Source organism: Mastomys coucha, unplaced genomic scaffold (genome assembly GCF_008632895.1).
Source record: "Mastomys coucha isolate ucsf_1 unplaced genomic scaffold, UCSF_Mcou_1 pScaffold8, whole genome shotgun sequence".
NCBI classification, from domain to species: Eukaryota; Metazoa; Chordata; class Mammalia; order Rodentia; family Muridae; genus Mastomys; species Mastomys coucha.
The window spans coordinates 63,598,288-63,619,114 of record NW_022196914.1 but is presented as its reverse complement, the minus strand read 5'-3'; the positions used below and the strand labels follow the sequence as shown (position 1 = coordinate 63,619,114).

The following is a 20,827-nucleotide window of genomic DNA, read 5'->3' as shown; positions in this document are numbered from 1 at the left end:
GTCATCCAATGGTCTCTCTAATTTGGTAATTGAAGAAATAGGTCCAATATTGTACAATCCATATACACCTTCAGCTTGTTTGTTCGTGATAGTGTCTTGCTGTGTATAACATAATGGTCTTGAAATCCCTCTTCTCCTATCTCAGCCTCTCTATTAGTAGTATTGTTTATTTCATGTTTTTACACTATACTATGGTTTTCAGAACAGCTTATATATTTCAAAAGTATTTATATACCCAAAAGAAATGTAGACAATTAAATTGAGAGGGGGCTTGTAAAGAACAACAACGAGTGAGACTGGATGCTTTGCTTGAGTTTGTAACTCTTGTATTAAGTTTAAAGAAGAGGACTTTATAAGTTACTCTTTCTCTGAGATGAATGCTTTTCCAAACTATCACAGCCAATGAACCATTGTTCATTGAAACAGTTTGTGAAAGACTTTATGGATAGAGCATCTTAATACACATACCATTTCTTAAATGAATGTAGTTCTGTGGGCTGAGAATAAAGTCACTCACTCAAGTCAAATAGCTTTGACCATAGCAGGAAGTCTGTATCCAAAAATCGTGCCTACAATTCATTCCTTGGCACAGCAGAACTGTCAACGCTCAGCTTAGCTACGATGGAGGTAAAACCCTTTGGTGATGTGAGGGTCATTGAAGTACAGCCTTATTACAATGAAATGCAATGTCTGAAAATTGTTCTTATTTTTGGCTTATACCACAGTAAAAGCCAAGATTTTTTCTTTTTTTAAAGATTTATTTATTTTATGTATATGCATATACTGTTACTATCTTCAGAAACACCAAAAGAGGACATCAGATCCCATTACAGATGGTTGTAAGCCACCATGTGGGTACTGGGAATTGAACTCAGGACCTCTGGAAGAGCAGTCAATAAGAGCCAAGATTTTAAGTTCTACTAAATACAAAACAAACAAACAAACAAACAAAAGACTATATATTTATGTTCATTGAAGAAAATGCTAGTAGTGATGTATTATTTTGAAATATACAGTTAATATGTTTGGAGTTATTGAAAATTTATATTGAGAAAAACATATGAATTTTCAGTATTGCTGTAGACCAGCATCTATATAAGACTGTTAAATTGATTGTTGTTTTATATCAACAACTTTTATAATACTCATATTTATTATAATATTCTATAAATTTTAAAGAATATGACAAAAGATATTGTAGGTATTAAAGGGAGGGTCTCTGGGAGGAGTTGGGATACAAAAGGGAAAAAAGAATGTGATTTAATTCTATTTACTTAAAATATGTTTTTAAATGTTAAAAAATTCAGATAAAGTGAGATCATGTAACTTTTCTCTTCATAATGCAATAAAACCTTAAAAAAGAAAAAAATTTCCAGAATCAAGAAGAATATTGTACTGGTAGAATAAGATAGCAGGAAGGAAGTCTGCATGTGTACTAGCATCTGGCTCAGGCCTCGGGCTACCCTACAACATGGTTCACAGATCCAGTCGTCTTTCTTCCTTGTTCTGTATGTCACCTCGGCCTGTGCTTGTCTTCCAGATGGCAAACATTCTGTTCTGCTGCCCAGCCCGACTAGAAGTGAAATCTCCATATTTTTAAAACTCCAAAATCTAAGATGATGAAAGGGAACTCTTCTCCATCACCCTTCTTGTTACCCTTTGCCTCTTCCCCTAAGCCTCGTCCTGGATCATGTACCCTTGAGACCTTCTTGCACTCTTGCTCTGGTTTAGGTCACCAGAGAGTCATTGTTTGGTGGTTGGTGTCCTACCTATGCCTGCTGGGCATGTTCTGTATTCTGCTCCAGTACAGGACTGACTCCTCCTCTGCCTTCATTCTCTCCCCTGGTTTTGTGAATCCATGTCTTTCATCTAGAGACAGGCCTCTGGCATCTTGGTCCCTGAAGTCAACAAATGTGATCGTGTGTCACCTGCGGTGCATGATGACTTTCCAAGTAGTACTGGGGAGAGTGCTGTAGAACACTTTTGAGTCCTGTAACTTCTCTGTGCAGTCTTTTATTAAAAAACATTTTCTGAGCATTTCGTGAACTTGTACAATGTGTTTCATTATATCTGTTTGTCCTTCCCTCTACTCTTCCTGTACACCCACAACAAGTTCCTTCCTTAGCCTCATTACTTTTTAAATAAAAATAATTTTATTGTAAAGAATTTGAAAATAAAAAATGTTGTATGGTGAGAATAGCAAAGCCATTCAGGCAAGCACATGGCCAGACCCAGAGCTGTAAATTTTAGTAAACAGTGAGAAGAGTCATTCTAAAGCACTGGTGCTTAATTATAGTCTATGCAATTATCCATCCTTTAAAAAATTAAGTCCAGTAGTACTGCTCCTATGTGTGTGGATCCATTCAACCTCCCAGGAGCCTAACTCTTGACTACCGGTAACTCTTCCTTCCCCATAGAAGCCATCAGCTGCTAACAGCTCCTTAGGTAGGGTAGGGGTCTCATGTGCCCTTCTCCCATCCATGTACATTATTTCTTAACAAAGGGCTGCCTAGGAATAAACACTTCGGTATTACATATAGTTTCCCTTGCCCAGATCAAATCCAACCTCTGTGTGTGTGTGTGTGTGTGTGTGTGTGTGTGTGTGTGTGTGTGTGTGTGTGATGTAGTGTAGGGCCCGGCCTCTTGGGGAGGCAGGACATGGGAAGGTTTGACCACACTTACCCCACCGCTGCTGCTGGGTGAGTGCTGGGCTGTGGGAAGCTCCAGGACACTGCTCTCAGGGTGGAGAAACACAGTCTGAGTCACTCCAGGGTCCCCAGTCCGGAGGGCAGGGGGTGGTGGCATCTGGTTCTCAGGCTCTTGGACATCCAGGTACCACTGGAAGCTGCGGAAGAGCTGAGAGTGGAGTGGGGCCTTACAGGATTGATTTAGATCCGGGCCAGGGGAGAAGGGGAGCTCTGACTGGTCCCAAGGGGAGAGTCCTTGGCTTTATGGCTGGTGGTGGGCTTGAGCTTGGCTTGGTGGCGGCTGTGGCTGGAAAAGGCCTTCTGCAGGAGATCAGACATCGACTCTATAGGTGAAGGCCTTCTCCATGGCTTCCCACAGCGAATCCCAATGAAAAGAGACAGCATGGTTTTAAGGCATTTATTGTCATGGCAGAAAGTGGCTGAGTAAAACCATGCCCCACTTCTCAGGGTGGGTCTGAGGTTAAATACCTTTTGCAGGGAGGAATGTCTGGGAAGAAAAGCTTATTGGCTAAGTCTCCAGTCCTTTAGGAACCTCATTAAAATGGAGATCTGTCTTGAGCTAGGTGACCACAGGTCATATCCTCTACATGTGGAGGGGATAGGGGCATTGCCTTTCTGTGACTGACAGCCACAAATCTGTGAGGGACTGTGGCTAGTGACAGGGGCCTGGTGCCCGGGAACAGGCGAAACTCCTACAGTCCTTTCCCGGTCTCCAGGGCTTCCAGCCTCAGTTCATCTGGGGACCAAGCTACCTTCACAGTCCCATATTGTAGTGGATTGAACCTAGGGCCTTCCAATTTACCCTAGACCTGTAGTCTGGAGCTCTCAACCATCCCTCCATCACCCTCTCTTTTTGCTGACATTTTGTGGGCAGACCTCCCTAAGTGCTCTGTAGCCCAGGCAGGCCTTGAACCTTACAGCTTTCTGTTCCAGTCTCCTGAATATGTGTGGGATTACAAGCATGTGCTGCCATGCCCAACTCTACTTTGCTCAAATTATATGGCAGATTGCCACTAGGAGTTAAACCTTTATTCCTGAGGGAAAGGTGCCAGGTACAGGGACAATCAGAATTCCCTTGCAGTGTTGAGAAAGGGAATTAGTATATTAATCTTTTTGCAAATCAAATTCTTTTAAAAATAAAGTTGAAGGTGACTCTGAAAAGTTTGTCAGCAAGTACCAATGATAATGTAAATTTTTACTTAATCACCATAATTTGAGAAGCAGAGATGTCAGGACCACAAAGAATCAAATATTAGTTAAACACTAGTGATATGATACTTCAATGCCTGTCAAATTTATTTTTATGAGTAAGATATCTTAATATCAAAAAGGGGAGGGTAAGGTTACCGTGGGAATATTCCCTATGCTATCGTCTATCGTAAAAAACACTCACTCATGGGTTTTTGAACCAATTAGAGAAAAGATAACATCATTATTTAGCACACTGAAAAAAAACATACATTTCCAGAAAAAAGTATGTTTGCCCTTTAATTATTACATCTGTTAAGTTGCATTATATTAAGAGTTATAGTAATACCTAAATTCATGTGAAATTTGCAACAGTTATAACCATTTGATCATAGGAAATAAAAACATTAATTTTTCTAACTTTTGTTGTAGAGAAACAAGATAGCATGATCAATAAAGACCTCAAAGCATAAAACGATCACATCAGGGTAAAATTCTGTGGAGGAAGTGGGATGAAAATAGACATTTGAGAGAAAAGGAAACTGGAAATTCAGGAGGGAAAGAAAAAGTCATTCATGTATTTTTAAATATGCATCCTAGGTATGAATCACTGATATTTAAATAACAATGGGCGCATTTAAAAGCTTGAGTAAAAGCATTTTGTTCTAAAATGTCAGTATTTACAAGATGACAGAAACCAGATTCCACGCCACTATTTACACCCACTATGAACAGTATTGGGTATTAGGTAGCCACTATTTACACCCACTATGAACAGTATTGGATATTAGGTAGCCACTATTTACACCCACTACGAACAGTATTGGATACTGGTAGCCACTATTTACACGCACTATGAACAGTACTGGATATTAGGTAGGAGCTCCCTTAGGGCATAGCTGGTAGTCTAATTCTTTGGTTAAGTGTAAGTCAAACCCTTCTACAGACCAGTCTCCAGGACCTGCTCACACCATCTCTCTCTCTTGGGCCATCACCTTGATGTCATTAATCAGTACAGGAAAGTAGCATAATCAGAACTGATGTTACCTTTGTGGGTTAGATTATTCTCTTATCTTTTGAAGCAATTCAGAACAATCCAGCTCTCTGTCAACGGTCAACTATCCGTTGGTTCTTAGTATAGTAAATGGATGCCAGAAGACACTGTCCCTCCAGGATAAAGCAGAGGTTTCCAGATCTCATTAGGCCCTTGAAGAGAGAGGCTTTCTGGGAGGAGCTTGGACTTTGAAGCCTTAGGCTGGACTAGGAGATATAGCCAGGTACTAGAAGAGCCTTCTCTGTGCCTGGATTTAGAAGCTAGTGAGAAAGAATTTACTTCTGTACAAATGGCTGGCATTCTGACTCAGAGAAAGCTGTTTCCTATACTTTCGAAGGATGTGGGGGAGAGGGGTGCTTCCTTCTGTAGTCCTTCGAATGTTTTTTTAAATGGTTTTCTTACCTAGGCTAAGAACAAAGTGACTGTTTTAATATCTCATAGTAGCAGTAAATGCTTATAGCCCCAAAAGCAAAGGCTCCTTTAGCTGCTTTTAGTTTTGAATCTTTTTCTAGTGCATTGTGGGTGAGTAGCATATCCAATGTATTAATTTTGACACGTGGTTACACCCACTGCAGCCTCAGCCGTACAGTCTCTTGGGATTACAAAGCATAGAGTTCAATTTCCCAAGTTGGAAAACAGCCTTCAGAAACAAATTTCTCTCTCCACTCTGAGTGACGGTACTCTGATCTCCCTGGGGAGGTTAGGTAGCATTTAATAGATCTCCCGAGTGTTCCAGTCTGATGGGCCCCCTGCCTGAGCCTCAGTTTAGTACAGTGGAGACTGATCCTAATCTCCCTCATTTCGTGTTTATAAAATGTTCCTAGATGGTTCTCCCTGCTATGATTTGAATCATCCTTTGGCGGATATTCCCTGTTGAGCCGGGTGCTGCTAAGTGCCTGAGGGAAGCCAAGAGGCCATGAGACTGTGTGTGTAGGCCTGGTTCCCACCACCTCCCCACAGCTGTTCACCCTCCTCTGTCCCTGAGCTCTTACTGGGACATACGGGATGACATTTCAGCTGGAACAGTGTTTTGTTGCTCTTGGCCATTGTACAGTAGTTCACATCCGGTATGGCTTTTAAAAATCCTTTCAGAGACTCTCCCAGAATCTGTGGGTTACAGACTAAACGTTAAAACCAGCAAACCTGGTGAGGAAGCTGTAGGAAAACAGGGAGCACATTTGGAGGGACCAGTTTTTAAACACGCTCTCTGAAGCCTGCTTTTAAGCTTTCATTATTACATTCCCAGGTTACATAGTTTTCAAGGTCACTACCAATGTCCTTAAACCAGGTTCCTGTTCTCTCACCCATCTCCTGAATTTTATTGGTTGATTACTCTTCCTCCCCTGTTTTGTTTTCTTAAAACAAAGTCTTACTATGTTGCCCAGTCTGGCCTTAACCTTGGGATCCACCTTTCTCAACCTCAGTATGGTGGTGTGACAGACATATGCTACCATATCTGGCCTCTTAGCCTTTTTAATTAAGGCTCTTTTAGTATTTCCTGAGCCTGACACTCCACTAAGACCAGGTTAGGGTGTATAATACATACCAAAGCATAAGTGTGGCTGGAAATGTGAAGAAGGGGATCTGCCATGGCTGCTCACTCTGGTGGGGTTATATGACATTATCATGGCTGCCCTGTCTTCTAGCAAGTACCTTTCCAAGAAATGACCTAAGGGCTTGACACACTGCCTTAAAGCTGCCAATCAGAATGTAACTTAGGGAAGAAAGAGGTCATTTAACTTACAATTCCAGGTTACAGTCCACTAGAGGAGGGAAGTCAGTGATAGGAGTTGAAGAAACTAAGTACATCTGTAGTCAAGAGCAGAAGAAATGAGTACATTTATGCTTGCTTGCTTGTGTTTGGCTGGACTTTTCTACTCTTAAATAGTTCAAGAGCCTCTGCCCAGGTACTGGTGCCACCTACAATGGGCCGGATCTTCCCATATCAACTAACTGAATTAAGAGAACTGTCCACAGACATGCTCAAGGTCAACCTAATGTAGATAATTCCTCATTGAGACTGTTTTTCCAACTGATTATAGGTTGTATCAGTTGACAAAGCTCACTATCACAAGCAATAGTGATAACTTCTTTTTTTCAAGTGGCCACCTGCAGGATGCCAGTTTGCTGCATGGGATTTGGTGACTATTTTAGGATTTTTAAATTTCTGCTTATACATACGATGGATTGTCGTTTCTTGTGCCCTCTTTCTTTCAAATTGTGATATAATTATCCTGAGCTTTATAAAGTGAAATGACAAACTCCTTGGTTTCTCTATACCTTAAAAAATTAACTTATTTATTGTTTGAGAATTCTGTATATTCATATAATTTTTTTTAATTCTTTTTTTTAAAGATTTATTTATTATTATTATTTTGTCTTCAGAGACACCAGAAAGGGGAGTCAGATCTTATTACGGATGGTTGTGAGCCACCATGTGGTTGCTGGGATTTGAACTCAGGACCTTTGGAAGAGCAGTCAGTGCTCTTAACCACTGAGCCATCTCTCCAGCCCGCATATAATGTTTTAATCAAATCTGCCCTCTCTTCCAAAGTCTCTCATTACTCCCTCCCACCCATTCCCAATTTCACGAGCTTTTTAAAACCTGCTGAGTTCACTTAGTGCTGCCAAGAGAAGGGGTGCCCACTGGATTGTGGACAGCCTATCAGGAGCCACAGTCCTAAAGAAACCTGACTCCTCCCATATGTTAAATGACATGCTAACTCTACATTTCAAGATGGTAGGTCTTGTTTAGACAGATTATTGGATGTGGTGAGTGTAGCTTCCCTGTCCTAGATTGAAGGTCACTGTCAGCACTGTATTCACTGTTAACATTGTAGTCACTTAAATGGCCAGAGCGTGCTGGAGTCCTGCTTGATAATTGGTTTTCTCATGACTCGTCTCTCTCCTCCAAGGTTTCATAACTTTTTTTGTGCAACATTGTATGCATTTCTTTGTACATGTGTTAGGTCTCCTTTGTTTCTTGGACAACATTCATTTTCTTATTTCTGACATTGTGAAATTTCTGTTTTCTCTCTTTAATGAGCTTTGCAAGAGATTTGTGTAGTTTATTGATCTTTTCCACGAACAGCTGTTCTCCTCTTTATATTCTAATCCTTAAATGTCTTTTATCTTTTTAATGATTCTTTTGCTTCTCTTAAGTTTGTTTGATGGTGGTTCTTTTTTATTTTTTGTCGTGAAGTAGAATAACTTAACTTTTCCTGTGTGTGTGTGTGTGTGTATGTGTGTATGTGTGTGTGTCTGAGAGAGAGAGAGAGAGAGAGAGAGAGAGAGAGAGAGAGAGAGAGAGAGAGAGAGAGAGAGAATATATGGATATGGAGGTCAAGCTCTCAAGCTCAGGTATGGTTTCTCAGGAAGTGTATAGGAATTCACCAGATAGGCAGGGCTGGCTGGTTAGCAAGCCCCAGGGGTTCCCCTTCTTTCCATCTTCCTAGCATTGGGGTTAGAAGCTTATTCCACTATGGCTTCTTTATGTAGCTTCTGATGATCACACTGAGACCTGTATGCTTGTGTAGGAAATCCCCTTTCCATTTTTATTAACATTTATTAATTGTACAAACTACTGGGCTGCATCATGATGTTTCATACATGTTTATATAATATACTTTGAGCATCTGTAATCCTCTATTATCAACTTACACCCCCATTCTCCTTCCTCTCCCTTCTAAGCTTACTTACTCTTTTACACATTATCACACTGTCTTTTTCTTTAATTACAATTGTCACATGTGTACATGCATATATAAATGTAACCCGCTAAGCTCATTTAGTGTTCCTTCTATATATGTCGTTTTAGGGCTGAGTAGTTGGTATTGAATAACTATGGGTCTCAACCCTGGGGAAGATCTTCTCCCGTTCTCTGCAGTCATTAATTTCGTATAGCTCTTCATCTGGGATTGGCGTCTTGTGGGATTCCCTGCATTTGCACGAGCATCTCAGATGATGTTGCCTTTGTCCAAGTCTTGTTTGGGCAGTCATATTGTTGATATTCCATGGCTGCAGCTCCCCTGTCCTATATAGAAGGCACTAACAGATGCTGTGACCTTCTAGCACTTAGAATCTCTCTGCCCACTTTTCTGTGATGGTCCCCAAGACTTGGCTTTGGGGATTGTGTTGTAGGCGTAGCCACTGGTGTTGAGCATTCCAAAATACAATTACTTTGCATTTTTTACTGGATTTGGCTCTCTGCTGGGGTCTCTATCTGCTTCAAACTCCTTGGGTGAGAGCTGAGAGCTGAGAGCTATGATTATCTGCAACCCTTTATTATAGTCCCTCATATTGTGGTGACCCCAACCACACAATTAATTTCATTGTTACTTCATAACTATAATTTTGCTACTGTTATGAACTATAACAAAGGGCATAAGGAAGTGATTTAGAATCCAGTTGGGAATTGCACTGCTTCAAGAAAGGGTCAGTAGTAGACTTTCCTGTGTGCTCCATTTTTTCATCTTTTTCTTTCTCTGAGCTTGAAGCATTTCTCTTTCCCTGTCCCCTTGGCTGATGAAACTGACGCAGAGGTCCCTGACATGCCGTCAGAAGAGGGCTCTGAAGAACTGGCCCACTTCCTCTTCTTCCTGCTGCATCTTTTCTCCCATCTTTTCCTCACCCAGCTTGCTGCCCGGGGTAACTCCTTGTGCTTCTGTCTAGGTTCATGCCCTTCTTGTGTGTCCTCTCCTGCTTTTGCTTGCCCGGTTAAAATGCAATCCTAGTTTCCTCTCCTGATCATGTGTCTTCATCTTCCAGAATCTTCCATGTCCCCACTTTCCCACAGATGACCACAATTTCATTGCATTTGAATTCCTCTGAGGACTTATTTTCACTCATCATCTCAAATCTTTCAGCTCCTAGATCAGCTATTCTCAGTGTGTGGGTTGTGACCCTTCTTAGGAGTCAAATGACTTTTTTTACAAGGGATATCCTGCATATCAGATTATGACTCATAACAGTAGCAAAATTACAGTCACGAAGGAAAAATGAAAATAATTTTATGGTTGGGGTAAGGGCACTAGAAAGGTTGAGAACCACTGCTCTCGATTGTTTCAAGTTAGACTTTAAGGCTTGTATCATCTTTCTCCATAGACACTATCTTACCAAACATGACTTTTCTCCACTGGCCACTGAGCTCTGAAAGGCAATAGTTTCCCAGACATGGTTTTATGTGACACAGTTGGTATTGAGCCTTTGTCCTGTGTGGCTTTCCTTCAGTCTCAGAAGTTTGAGATTCTGTCTCACTGTGTACTTTCTTTCACTATTCTTTGCTGGTTTCTCATCTCCTCCATGATTTCTAAATGCTAAAGATTCCAGGTGTATAGTTTTGTTTCTCTCCACCCAATCCCTTGTGACCTCATCTAGTAAAATGGTCAAACTTATTTGTTCCTGGCCTTCAAGTGTGTATCTTTAGCCTTGACCTTTCTAAGACTCCAGACAACTGTATGTAACTGTGTTGACTCTGGTTTTGCCTGAATGCCTCAGAGGCACCTCCATCTTGGGCTGTCCTGAACTGAACCTCCTAGTGCTATCCCACTGGTTTCTTCTATTCCAGTGGCAGCTGCTTCTTTTGTCCAGATTTGCAGACAATGTTGAAATAATCTTTGGCTATTCTTTTATATTTCATATCCAAGCCATTGCACAATTCCTTTCTTTCTTTACCCTCAAATACAGCCAGAACCTGGTGACTTACTATATTCTCCACTGCTACTGTGGTTTAAATCACAACTACCTTTTAGGAAAAGTATAGGTTGAATAGCTCATCCAACACACCTGGCCCCGTATGCTAATCAAGATCCTATAGAGGAATAGAACCCACAATTATGAAGAGTTTTTATTGGGCCAACTTACATGCTGCTGTTGTGCCAGGGAAAAGCTAGTGATCCCCCAAAACACACACCGGAGCCAATCTGATGCAACTCACAGAAGGGTCTTTATTCTATTCGAGCTAGCTCAGAGGCCCCCTCCCCCGCCCCAATGCACCACTGTCATGCAGGACAGTTTTGGTGTGTGTGTGGGGGGGAGACCCAAATCTGTATCGGGGCGAGGCTTTTAGTAAGCAGCAAGCAGGGAATACGTGTGCAAGCATATAATTGGACAGCTCCTGTTGCCTTTAACATAATTGGCTAGTGCTGGGAGTCATATCATAAAGTTAACTTTTTCTCTCCTCTGCATTGGTGGTCATTAGGCAAGGGGTGAGCTTGTAACCTGGGGCGCAGGTTTGTTGGGGGAATAACCTGGAGACAGTGGTTTTGTTGGTGGAGTAACCTGGAAACTCTACTCTTGTTGGGAGTTAGCCTAGAGACTAGAGCTAAGCTCAGGTTCTTGGAAACAAATGCTAGATACCAGCCCGTTAGTCTACCTGAGTTCACACTTCGGTCAGCTTCTCTAAAATGGAGTCTGAATTTAAAAGCTTTGGCATCTCACTGCAGGCTGGGAAGTCTAACAATGACTCTCTGTAAGCTATAGAGGCAGAGTAGCTGTTAATTTCTTAGGTTAAGAAACTGGTTGCCTCAGATCATGGGATATCATCTGAGTCTAAGATTGAACCTCCCTTAGCCCTCTCCCACCAAAAGAAAACTTCTTGGAGAGTCAGGAGTATAAGACTGCCCTGAGAGATAGAAGGATCCAGAGTCTGATGTCTGTAGATGATAGCCACAGCAGCAGATGCTCTCTCTTAGGGAGAACAGGGCTTGCACATGCTGGCTAGCTTTCCTTCCTCTCTAGCACTCTTACTCCATTCAGGCTCCAGCCTATTGGACAATGCTGTCCATATTCAGGGTGAGCCTTTCCTCATTTGTTCAACCATAATGTAAATGCTCTCTGAAAACACCCAGAAGTATGCTTTGGTAATCTCCCAAGTGTTTCTCAGTCCAATAAAAGCTCACAATCAAGACCGGATGTATGTTGCCTTCGAATTTTTCACATCTTGGAAAAACAGTAAGATATTTGCAGAAGGAAACACATTGACTTATGAGATTCATAGAGCCTGCAAACAATGTTATGGAGCCTGCAAGCAACGTTAAATAATATTTTTCGTGTCCTTGGGTTTGATTGTGAACTGTCACAGAAGGCCAAGGGTGGAATTTTCAGCTTGTACCATGTCAATGCTTAAAAAGATGAGGGCTTTGTAGCATTTTGGATTGGGGTTTTCCTAATTAATCTTCCTATATTGTTGTAGTCTCTTCCCAATTCCATTACTCTCCCTCCCTGTTCCCATGGTGGTCTGTACTAAACAGAGCTGCCAAAAGAATCCTTTCAAAATGGCAGCCAAGTGGACTCAGTAAGAGCTAGTGCCCTCACTACACTGTTCTTTCTCAGACATTACCCACTCTTACTTTTCCTTCCTTCATGCCGCTTTAGCCAGGCTTTTCCTACCTTTCCATATGCCAGGAATATGGTGCCTCATGGATGCTTGGTGCTTCTTTTTTCCTCTTTCAGATTCTCCCTTGACACTCAAGAGGTTAATTCCTTTGGCCATTATTATTATTATTATTATTATTATTATTATTATTATTATTATTATTTTACTGGTTTTTCGAGGCAGGGTTTCTCTGTATAGCCCTGGCTGTCCTGGAACTCACTCTGTAGACTGGGCTGGCCTCGAACTCAGAAATCCGCCTGCCTCTGCCTCTCAAGTGCTAGGATTAAAGGCATGTGCCACCACTGCCCGGCCCTTCGGCCATTCTAAGACCTCATTGGATATTATCTTCCTGTGGTCCTTTCATGGACCAGTTTGCACAAGAGCCTCTCTACAATACCCAGGCCCATTTGCCTGGATCTAGGTAGGTTTTGGTTTACATGTTTATATATTATTAATTGTGCCTATGACATTACATGATTTATTACTTTGTTCATTGTCTGCCTCCTTTACATTAGAATGTAAACTCCAGGGATCAGAGATCTCCGTCTCAGTTTTTCTTTTTGGTTTTGTTTTTAAACCAGTGTGTCCTAAGCATGTAGGCTGGTGCCTGCCAGTTCCAGTAGAGGGAACTCAATGAATATTTGTCAAATAAATGAGTGAATTAAGGCCCTGGCTTTGTTGTGAGAAATACTGGCTGCAGCTCATAAAATTTGATGTTTAGCATCCTCATTGTGCACAGGTTCTAACTAGTTTTCTGGGATTGGTAGATCTTTGAGTGGACAGAGATGGCCACTTAGGGAGGTGCTCACTGTTGCTCTGGTGGGGAGAAGCATTGTGGGAAGCAGTAACTTTCATTTCCCAGGTCAGCATCTTAGGCAGAGAATCGGCAGCTGCCAAATATTCAGTTAGAAAGAGTTGTGTCTGCATCTGGGAAGTGGTGGAATCATGAAGCAACTTTCTACCACCTTCAATGACGTTGGCTAATAAGGTAGAGGGAGGGTGGGAAGGTCGTGTCTATTTTTTTTTCCTTTCCCTTCCTCCTTTTACACACACACACACACACACACACACACACACACACACACACACACACACACACACACACACACCCCTACTCATGCCATGGATTAAAGTAACAATTGCACCAAAGTCGACCTTTGGTGAATCAGTATGATAGTTTTTTTTGGGGAGGGGGGCGTTACTAACAGGATTGTGGGCTCACTCTGTTGCTTACCAGAGCAGGAATAACTGGCAAGCAGATGCATCATTGAAAAATCCGCCACAGCATGGGTGACTACTCACAAAGGCTGCAACCTCGGCATAGGTTGAGCCTGCTCTGCAGTCTGTCAAGCAGACTCCTTCCTGTCTGCATCTTCTGCTTTCCTGTCTGAGTCTTCCAAGCTTTCCCAGGCACTGCTCATTTACCTCCTGTTTCTCATGATCCTCCCCCTCCTGGGGGCAGTGCTTCCCATTCCAAGGAAACTGCTCTACAATAGGGCTCAAAGGTGTAATGCAGTCAAAGACGACTTTCCACCTTTGCTTCTTCTCCCACGTGCTTGGATTCAGGAGTACCCTATGGCACTTGGTTTAAGTGGTACTGGGGATCAAACCCAGAGCTCTGTGCATACTAGACAAGCATCCTAGCAGCGGAGCTACACTCCCAGACCCTGTGGGTACACGTTTTCTTTTCACCGCATTAGACATTTTTGAGATTCTGGCAAGAACTCCTGTTTTCAGCAGCCTTGTCTTGGAGTATATGATACTATGAAGATTCTCTCCGACGTAAATCTTTAGTGAGAAATTGGGAAAAAGAAAAGCCAAGAACTTAATTAAGTAAATAGCATTAAAAACATCAGAGCTTGGCTAGTTTAATTTTTTTTTCATTTTTATAATGCCGAAGAAATTTGGGGCCTTCTGCATGATAGGTAAACATTCTATCACTGAGCTCTGCCCCTAACCCGAGAGAAACAATTTACAGTGTGAGGTATGGAAGTTCTGTCCAGAAAAACAGTTAGCTCTTTGTTTGTGTATATGCACGTATATGTTCGCATGTGTAGGGGTGTTCATGTACCCGTGAACATACCCAGAGGCCAGAGAAGAGTGTCCTCTGTTAGTGATTGCCTTATTTATTTGACGTAGGGTCTCCTTGAACTTGGCGTTTACATTTTCAGGCAGCCAACAAGCCTGAGGACTCTTCCTGTCTCTGCTGCCCTCCTCAGTATTGTGGTTACAGGCCTGTGCAAAACCATATTAATACTTCTGTCTTGCTGGGATCTGAATTCTAGTCCCCATGGTTACAATGCAGAATGAATGCTCTTATTCACTGAACTAGTCCCTCCAACCCTCCCCCGCCCTCCGCCAAAAGACCTTGTTTCTTTTTAATCTTTGCCTAGTTCAAGAGAAAGTAATACAATTTGCTATGCTTTATGGAGCTGACTTCTCAGGAAAAACTCCTCCCCTATTTCCTTTTAATGGAAATGTTTTAAAAAGAACATTTGGTAATGGTGAAACTTAAAGTAGGCAAATACGGGCCAGAGCAGTTACATTCCTCCATCCTAACCCTGTTGCCAGTACATGGCTTGGTTATTTCTGGGCATGGTGGGATGAAAAGAAACAGAGATTTAGGAAGTTTCACTCAAAGATATAAAATATAAAACTCGGCTCTTCTGGCAGTTATTTTGATTCCTAGCAGATACAGAACTTTTCCTGGCTTGGTAAGTAACAAGAGTAACTTTCTAACTGGTAGAGGGAACACTTCCCCACCCCTTCTATTCCCCCACCATCCTACTCCAGTTTCCTTCCTTCTTGTCTGTTTTGTAAGTTTATAGCAATGTTGGACTCTTGATACTTTGGGTGCAAATTTTGATATTAAAATATACCTACCAGGTATTGTATGCAGAAGCAGGGGTTTATATGGTGGCCTGTCAACATTGATGAACCCACAGGTTACTGTGAGGTCAGGTTTCAAATCTAAACACAAGGGACTTTGTCCAGGAGAACTATGGTTGCAGGTGGGCACTCTGGAGCTCCTCTGGGTTTCCCTTGCCTTATCTAGGTAGTGGGAGAGTGTGTTTGTGCATTATGAAATGTAGACCCCCCTCAGTTTAGTGTGCAGATGGTAACAGAGGCAGGACGTGTAGCTAGGGTGTCTTTACAAGCTATTTTGAGTACGGACTTGCTAGTTGTTGTAAGTGTTAGGTCCTACTCTAGACCTTTCCTGCCTGTCTCTTTAGAGGTTTCCTTCTTTTCTGTATGTGGATATTGTAAAATTTGGGTTCTTAGTTGTCCACTTAACAGTGCCTTTTTCTTGCCAAAATATTGTCCTAACGAAATGCCAATTACTTTCTATAATAGTTTTCTGATTATATGATTTCTTTGCTTTTATAGTTCTATTTTTTTGCCAGTTTGTTTTGAAGGACAGCAGGATGTAACTTTTAATTATAATGCCTATGTAAATCCTTTGTTTACTCACAGGAAACTTTAAAAAGGGTGTGGCATTTATTTTTCAGTTGCAAGTATAATTCGCAAATTTGCGTTTTAGGAGAAATTAACTTAAGGACATGTGTGAGATTTCATTTTAAACGTCAAGAGCATATGCATATTTTATCATTCTCCTTACAGTCTTAATTTGATTTTTTTAAATGGTTATACATATTTGATGTGTTCATGGCTTATTGTTAAGCAAAACCGTCCTTCCCCCTCAGAATTAGGATGCTGGGTTGCTCATTTGCTTGATCCGTCTTTGGAGTTTATGGTCCTAGTATCAACAAAAATAATTGCTGAAAAATATAGATATTCAAATCTCTGGACTTCTATGCTTTCCTGCCAAAATTTTTTTCTTCAAAAGACTATTTAATTTAGAATTTTCTTAGGGGAAGCTTGAGTGGAGACTAGCAGTGTACAGGTCATATGAAGGGGAAATGTGGAATATGGGGTGGGGGATTTAATTAGGGAGAAAGGAAGGAGCTCGGTGCAGAAACAGAGGGAGGGGTAGGGACAAGTTACACCAAGGATGCTGGGTAAAGCTTGAGGAGTCATACTGTTTTATGCTGAAATTATACATGGTATGTGTGTGTGTGCGCGCGCGTGTGTGTATGCACGTGGGTGCATGGGTGCGTGCATGTGTGTGTGTGTGTGTGTATTTATGCCACTAGGGCTGACATTACTCCCTACAAGAGCACATAGACTATCTAACAAAACCTTGGTACCAGGCATGAGGATCCTCTGTTCGAGTTGTTGGTCAAGGTTGTCTAAGTGGCTCCCAAAACAATAGAACACTGTTGTTGCTCTTGGTTGTCCTCAGAGGGTATAAAGGTAAGGCTTCATTGGGTCCTCACACTCCAGACTCAGGACTCAGACGATCCTAGCTGCATCTAATGTGAAAGTGTATTTCCTTCCTGAAGTCTAACGTTGACAGTACCAGAAAGCACTATGTAAGCTGCCCAGGAGGGCAAGCAATCAATAGTCTTATCTAACTGTGATGCTTATGGGCTATAATGACCAGCACAGCGAGATAGCTCTCTCGAAAGGTGGAATAGTGACACTCACATCCTGGCAGTCACCAACAGCTGACTAATTGGACTTAAGACCTACTCCACAGAAGGAAAATCGTGACTGGTACTTGTAAGCTAGCCGGCTTCCTGGGGCTAGTAAGGCCACAAGCTGTTCTAATGTGTCTGTGAGAGATGTTGACATTCCTAACATTTGGTGTGCACATTGAAGGGTCCAAAAGGTCAGAACAGAGCTGTGAAGTGCTTCTAGTGGATTCTGGTTGCATGGGAAGCTACAAGGCCACAGGGGTCAAGTAACTTTTCGCCTTTAGTAAAGAAACAAAATATATGTATATGTGCTTAATTGCATTTTATCCTTGCTATAAAGCAATTTCATAGAGCAGTATTTGACTACTAGTTGCACATGGACACTCTGTGTTTTATTCTGTTTCAGTTTCTTTTAAATACTGACAGTGACTCACCAAATTCCTTTCCACACTGTAGAAAACACCCGGGAAGCTTCTTTGTTGTACCCTATTGGATGAGCTGTCCCCTTGCTCCAGAATTTGTTTGTGGTCAGTCACTAGACACTGTACGGTCAGTGGGGGGAGAGAAGGGCAGGATGCAATGTCATTTCCAGGTACAGTGCATGGTAGACATTTTTATCTGAGGAAATATTGTGCTGATTGTTTGAGCCAACTGATTTCTACATAATACGGTGAAAGAGATGCACATAGCACACATCCCAGACAGCTGCCTAGAGACCATCTCTGCCAAGATGTGGTTAGTTGTGCTGGAAATAGATTTGTCTTGGCTTCTTGAAAGGGGCAGGAAGAGAGTCCTGCTTTGCCTTGCCTTGCCTTCAATTTCCTTTCCTATCCCTTCCCTTCATTTCCTCTGTCTGTCTGTCTGTCTGTCTGTCTGTCTGTCTGTCTGTCTGTCTTTTCTCATACATTATATCCCAACTGTTGTTTTCCCCTCCTTTCTCTCCTCCCAATCCAACACACACACACACACACACACACACACACACACACATACACACACACACCCCACCCCTTTCCCTGAGATCCACTCCTCCTCCTTTCTCTTCCAAAAAAAGCAGGCCTCCCCAGGATATCAACCAAACATGGCATTTTTCTTCTTCTTTGTACTCCTCTGGTTACTAAACTACCTGCCTCATTCCTAAATGCACAATGTCAGGTGGTGGGAAGGTTTGACATCTTGAGTCTGTAGTAAATTATCCCAACTGGTGACTTTTTGGTGTGGCCTGAGATGTCACCAACTCGTGTTAAGATTTTATTTCTTCTCACACGGGTGCTCAATTTATTGTTATCTGTGGGAGGCTGCATGACCAAATATTTCCTATAGCTTTGGTGTTTGCCTGTGGGACCAGGATGAAAACCATCGCTGGTTTTCTTCAAGTAAATGACTAAGTTTTTTCACTTCCAAAGCAGGCTCTGATGCCATCTGCTTAGCTTGGTTGCTTCACTGAGGGATTAAATGATATCATGCTACAAAGCACAATGCCTTGGTACCTACTATTACTTTCTTTGTGTTGCTGAATTACTAACACCAAGTCTCACTGTTGGTTTTATTTAGCTGTAGGAGAGGTGGAGACTTTCTGAGTCTCAGATATAGAAGGAACTAAAATTAAAGTTCCTTTCTTGGTGTGCGCTGTAATTTTTAACAGAGCAGAAATTTCCATGAAAAATAGAGCTGCCTTTGAGTTGAAGAAGAAAGATGTTTAAAGTACATCCAAGTTGAGACAGTTCTGTGGGTGGCTTCTGAGGGACATCGGTTCCTGCAGTAACACATGAATGTACTTACAGTGAACAGAACTGCTCAGCAAGGCTGGCTTTATGCCCCTTCCATGAAAGTTAAGTTTAAAATCTTGACTCTTTTAACTTATCTTGCTATTGTTTTCCTGGTGGGTTTTCAGTGCATTTCAGATGACTATGTTCAATGTTATGAACGTGAAATGGTTTTCTGAATGATGGAACAATCTTGACTGTAAGGGACTGATTCCTTTAATACCACGGGTTATCAGAAGGTAGCTTAGTGAAGTCATTAGTAGATGTGTATGGCACAGGCACCAACAAAGGCTATTCCCATCAGGAATTTTATTGAGATACATTTTCCCATTCCCTCCCATGTAAAATGTAGGGGACAATGTTATGTAGCATAATTTTTTTCCTTTGGAAGAACATGAGAAATGCTCCCTAGTGAAACTTGTGTTGTCTCTTTTTTCTCTCTCTCTCCAGTAAAGCCCAGTAAGTGGTAAATATAACTTTCTGAAGAAATAACACCCAAACCCCAGTCCCTTCTATTTGGATCCAGTAGAAGGAAAGCAAAGGCGATTCTTGGTTCCCCTTGTTAGAGGAGAATGTCACTTGTTTGGTAGAATTTTACTGTTTTTTAAACACGATATCCTAGTTTCAAGGAAGTTAACTGAATAAAAAAATCATATTATTTAGCTCTCTTTTGTGAGGGTGAGGGAGAGGGAGAGAGGTGGAACGGCATTTAATTTGATCCATTTAAAAGGAAGGATAGGGTAAGTATATGTTTTATTCCAGTGAGCACAGTGATTGTACAATTAGGGGTATTTAGGTATGGATTTTGCACTGTAGTCAGGAGGAATCCTATGGCTTTATTGATGCTGGGCTTTGAAGTGGGGCTCTCTGATAAATGGTGGACTGTTAGAAGTCAGGTGCTTTGGGTGTGCACAGGGGCTTGTGTATGTGTAATGTGGACATTTGAATAACAAATGAGTATTTGAAGGGACTTCACCAAGTGAAATGAAAGACAAGATGGTGTTGACTAGCTCCATTCCTTAAAATCTTATAAATTTAAACAGTTTGATCCTCGAGTCCCTTCCATTGCCCTGCATGCCCAAGCATTGGTGTGTCAGCCACATTCTTTTTTTCATAATGGAATGTATATTAACTATGCAGCCCTTTCACAGAGCAGTGTTTTAATCATTCTCTATTGATTTATACATCACATCAATGTTGCATATTGAAGGCCTCTTATTCTATGTCTGCTTTACCCAGACTCTCATTCTGTCTACCTGACTTGCATAATGTTCTGGGACTCCCTTAATTCTGCTCACCCCCACGGGAAGCAGTCATGATTAGGAAACCACAAAAGGTCAGGCACACTCTTGCCTTTGCTCCGCTTTCTGGGGCACAAAGAAGAAATTAATGGACTCAGAGAAATATTGTCATTGTCTGTAGCTGATAATAGGTATCAGAAATAAGTTAAAATTAATAAATGCTGAGTTTTGAGCTTTGGTGTGAATCTGAATGATTTATTGCAGGCTGGGGATGCCTAGAGAGTGTTTTGCATTAGCTGAAGGAGTTAGTGTAAAGATGAGAGGGATCTGTCAGTCAGGGCCTGGATTTCCTGCGAGAAGATCATTTTAGGAAGGGCCCCGAGAAGTCTCATGAACAGTGGTTGTTCTTTGAACCTAGGGCTCTTGGTACAAGCTGGCCAAAGCAAATGGAAATATTTAATTTTTTTCTTTTGTCTTAATGTTAATTTGAGTGAGAGGAAGTGAAGATACAGTCGGTGAGCATGAAGGGTGCTTCCATGGACTGGAATAAATAATCTGTATTTCCCTCCCTCTCCCCCAATTTAGAATCTCATTTGGGCTGGAAGACCAGAGCTAGGTTTTACATAGGAAGAAAGTCTGCTTCCTTCATTCTTATTCATGGTCGAATCCCCAAATCTCCTCCCTGAAGAGACGTATTCTTCCCAGCAAATTAAAACATCTTTTTTTTTAGAGGCCCAAATGATGATGGTGTCAACTATTGATGAAGATGAATAGGTAATTCTTTTCTCTATTTATATATTCCTTCTCCCCCTACTGTTCAGGATAGAGTTTGTTCATTTAAACCAAGATCCAATATTTCATTTACTCTCCTCTCTGCAGGTTGTATGCATTGTGCAAATCTCTTAGCTAGGTAATGGAGGAAAATGTTTGAAAATGTGATAGCTTATTATAAGGACA

At 41.6% G+C, this 20,827-nt stretch overlaps 1 protein-coding gene across 9 annotated transcripts in view; it reads left to right on the top strand.

Moving 5' to 3' along the window:
- Positions 1-20,827, top strand: part of Mast4 (microtubule associated serine/threonine kinase family member 4) — a 604,035-nt gene that overhangs the window by 120,429 nt on the left and 462,779 nt on the right. The window contains exon 1 of one of the 9 annotated variants that reach the window (XM_031360604.1): positions 14,879-15,039. The exons of the other annotated variants lie outside the window; for them this stretch is intronic. The gene's annotated coding sequence lies outside the window, so the exon portion shown is untranslated. Of the gene's footprint in view, positions 1-14,878; positions 15,040-20,827 lie in introns of those variants that run through there. 9 annotated transcript variants of the gene reach the window in all.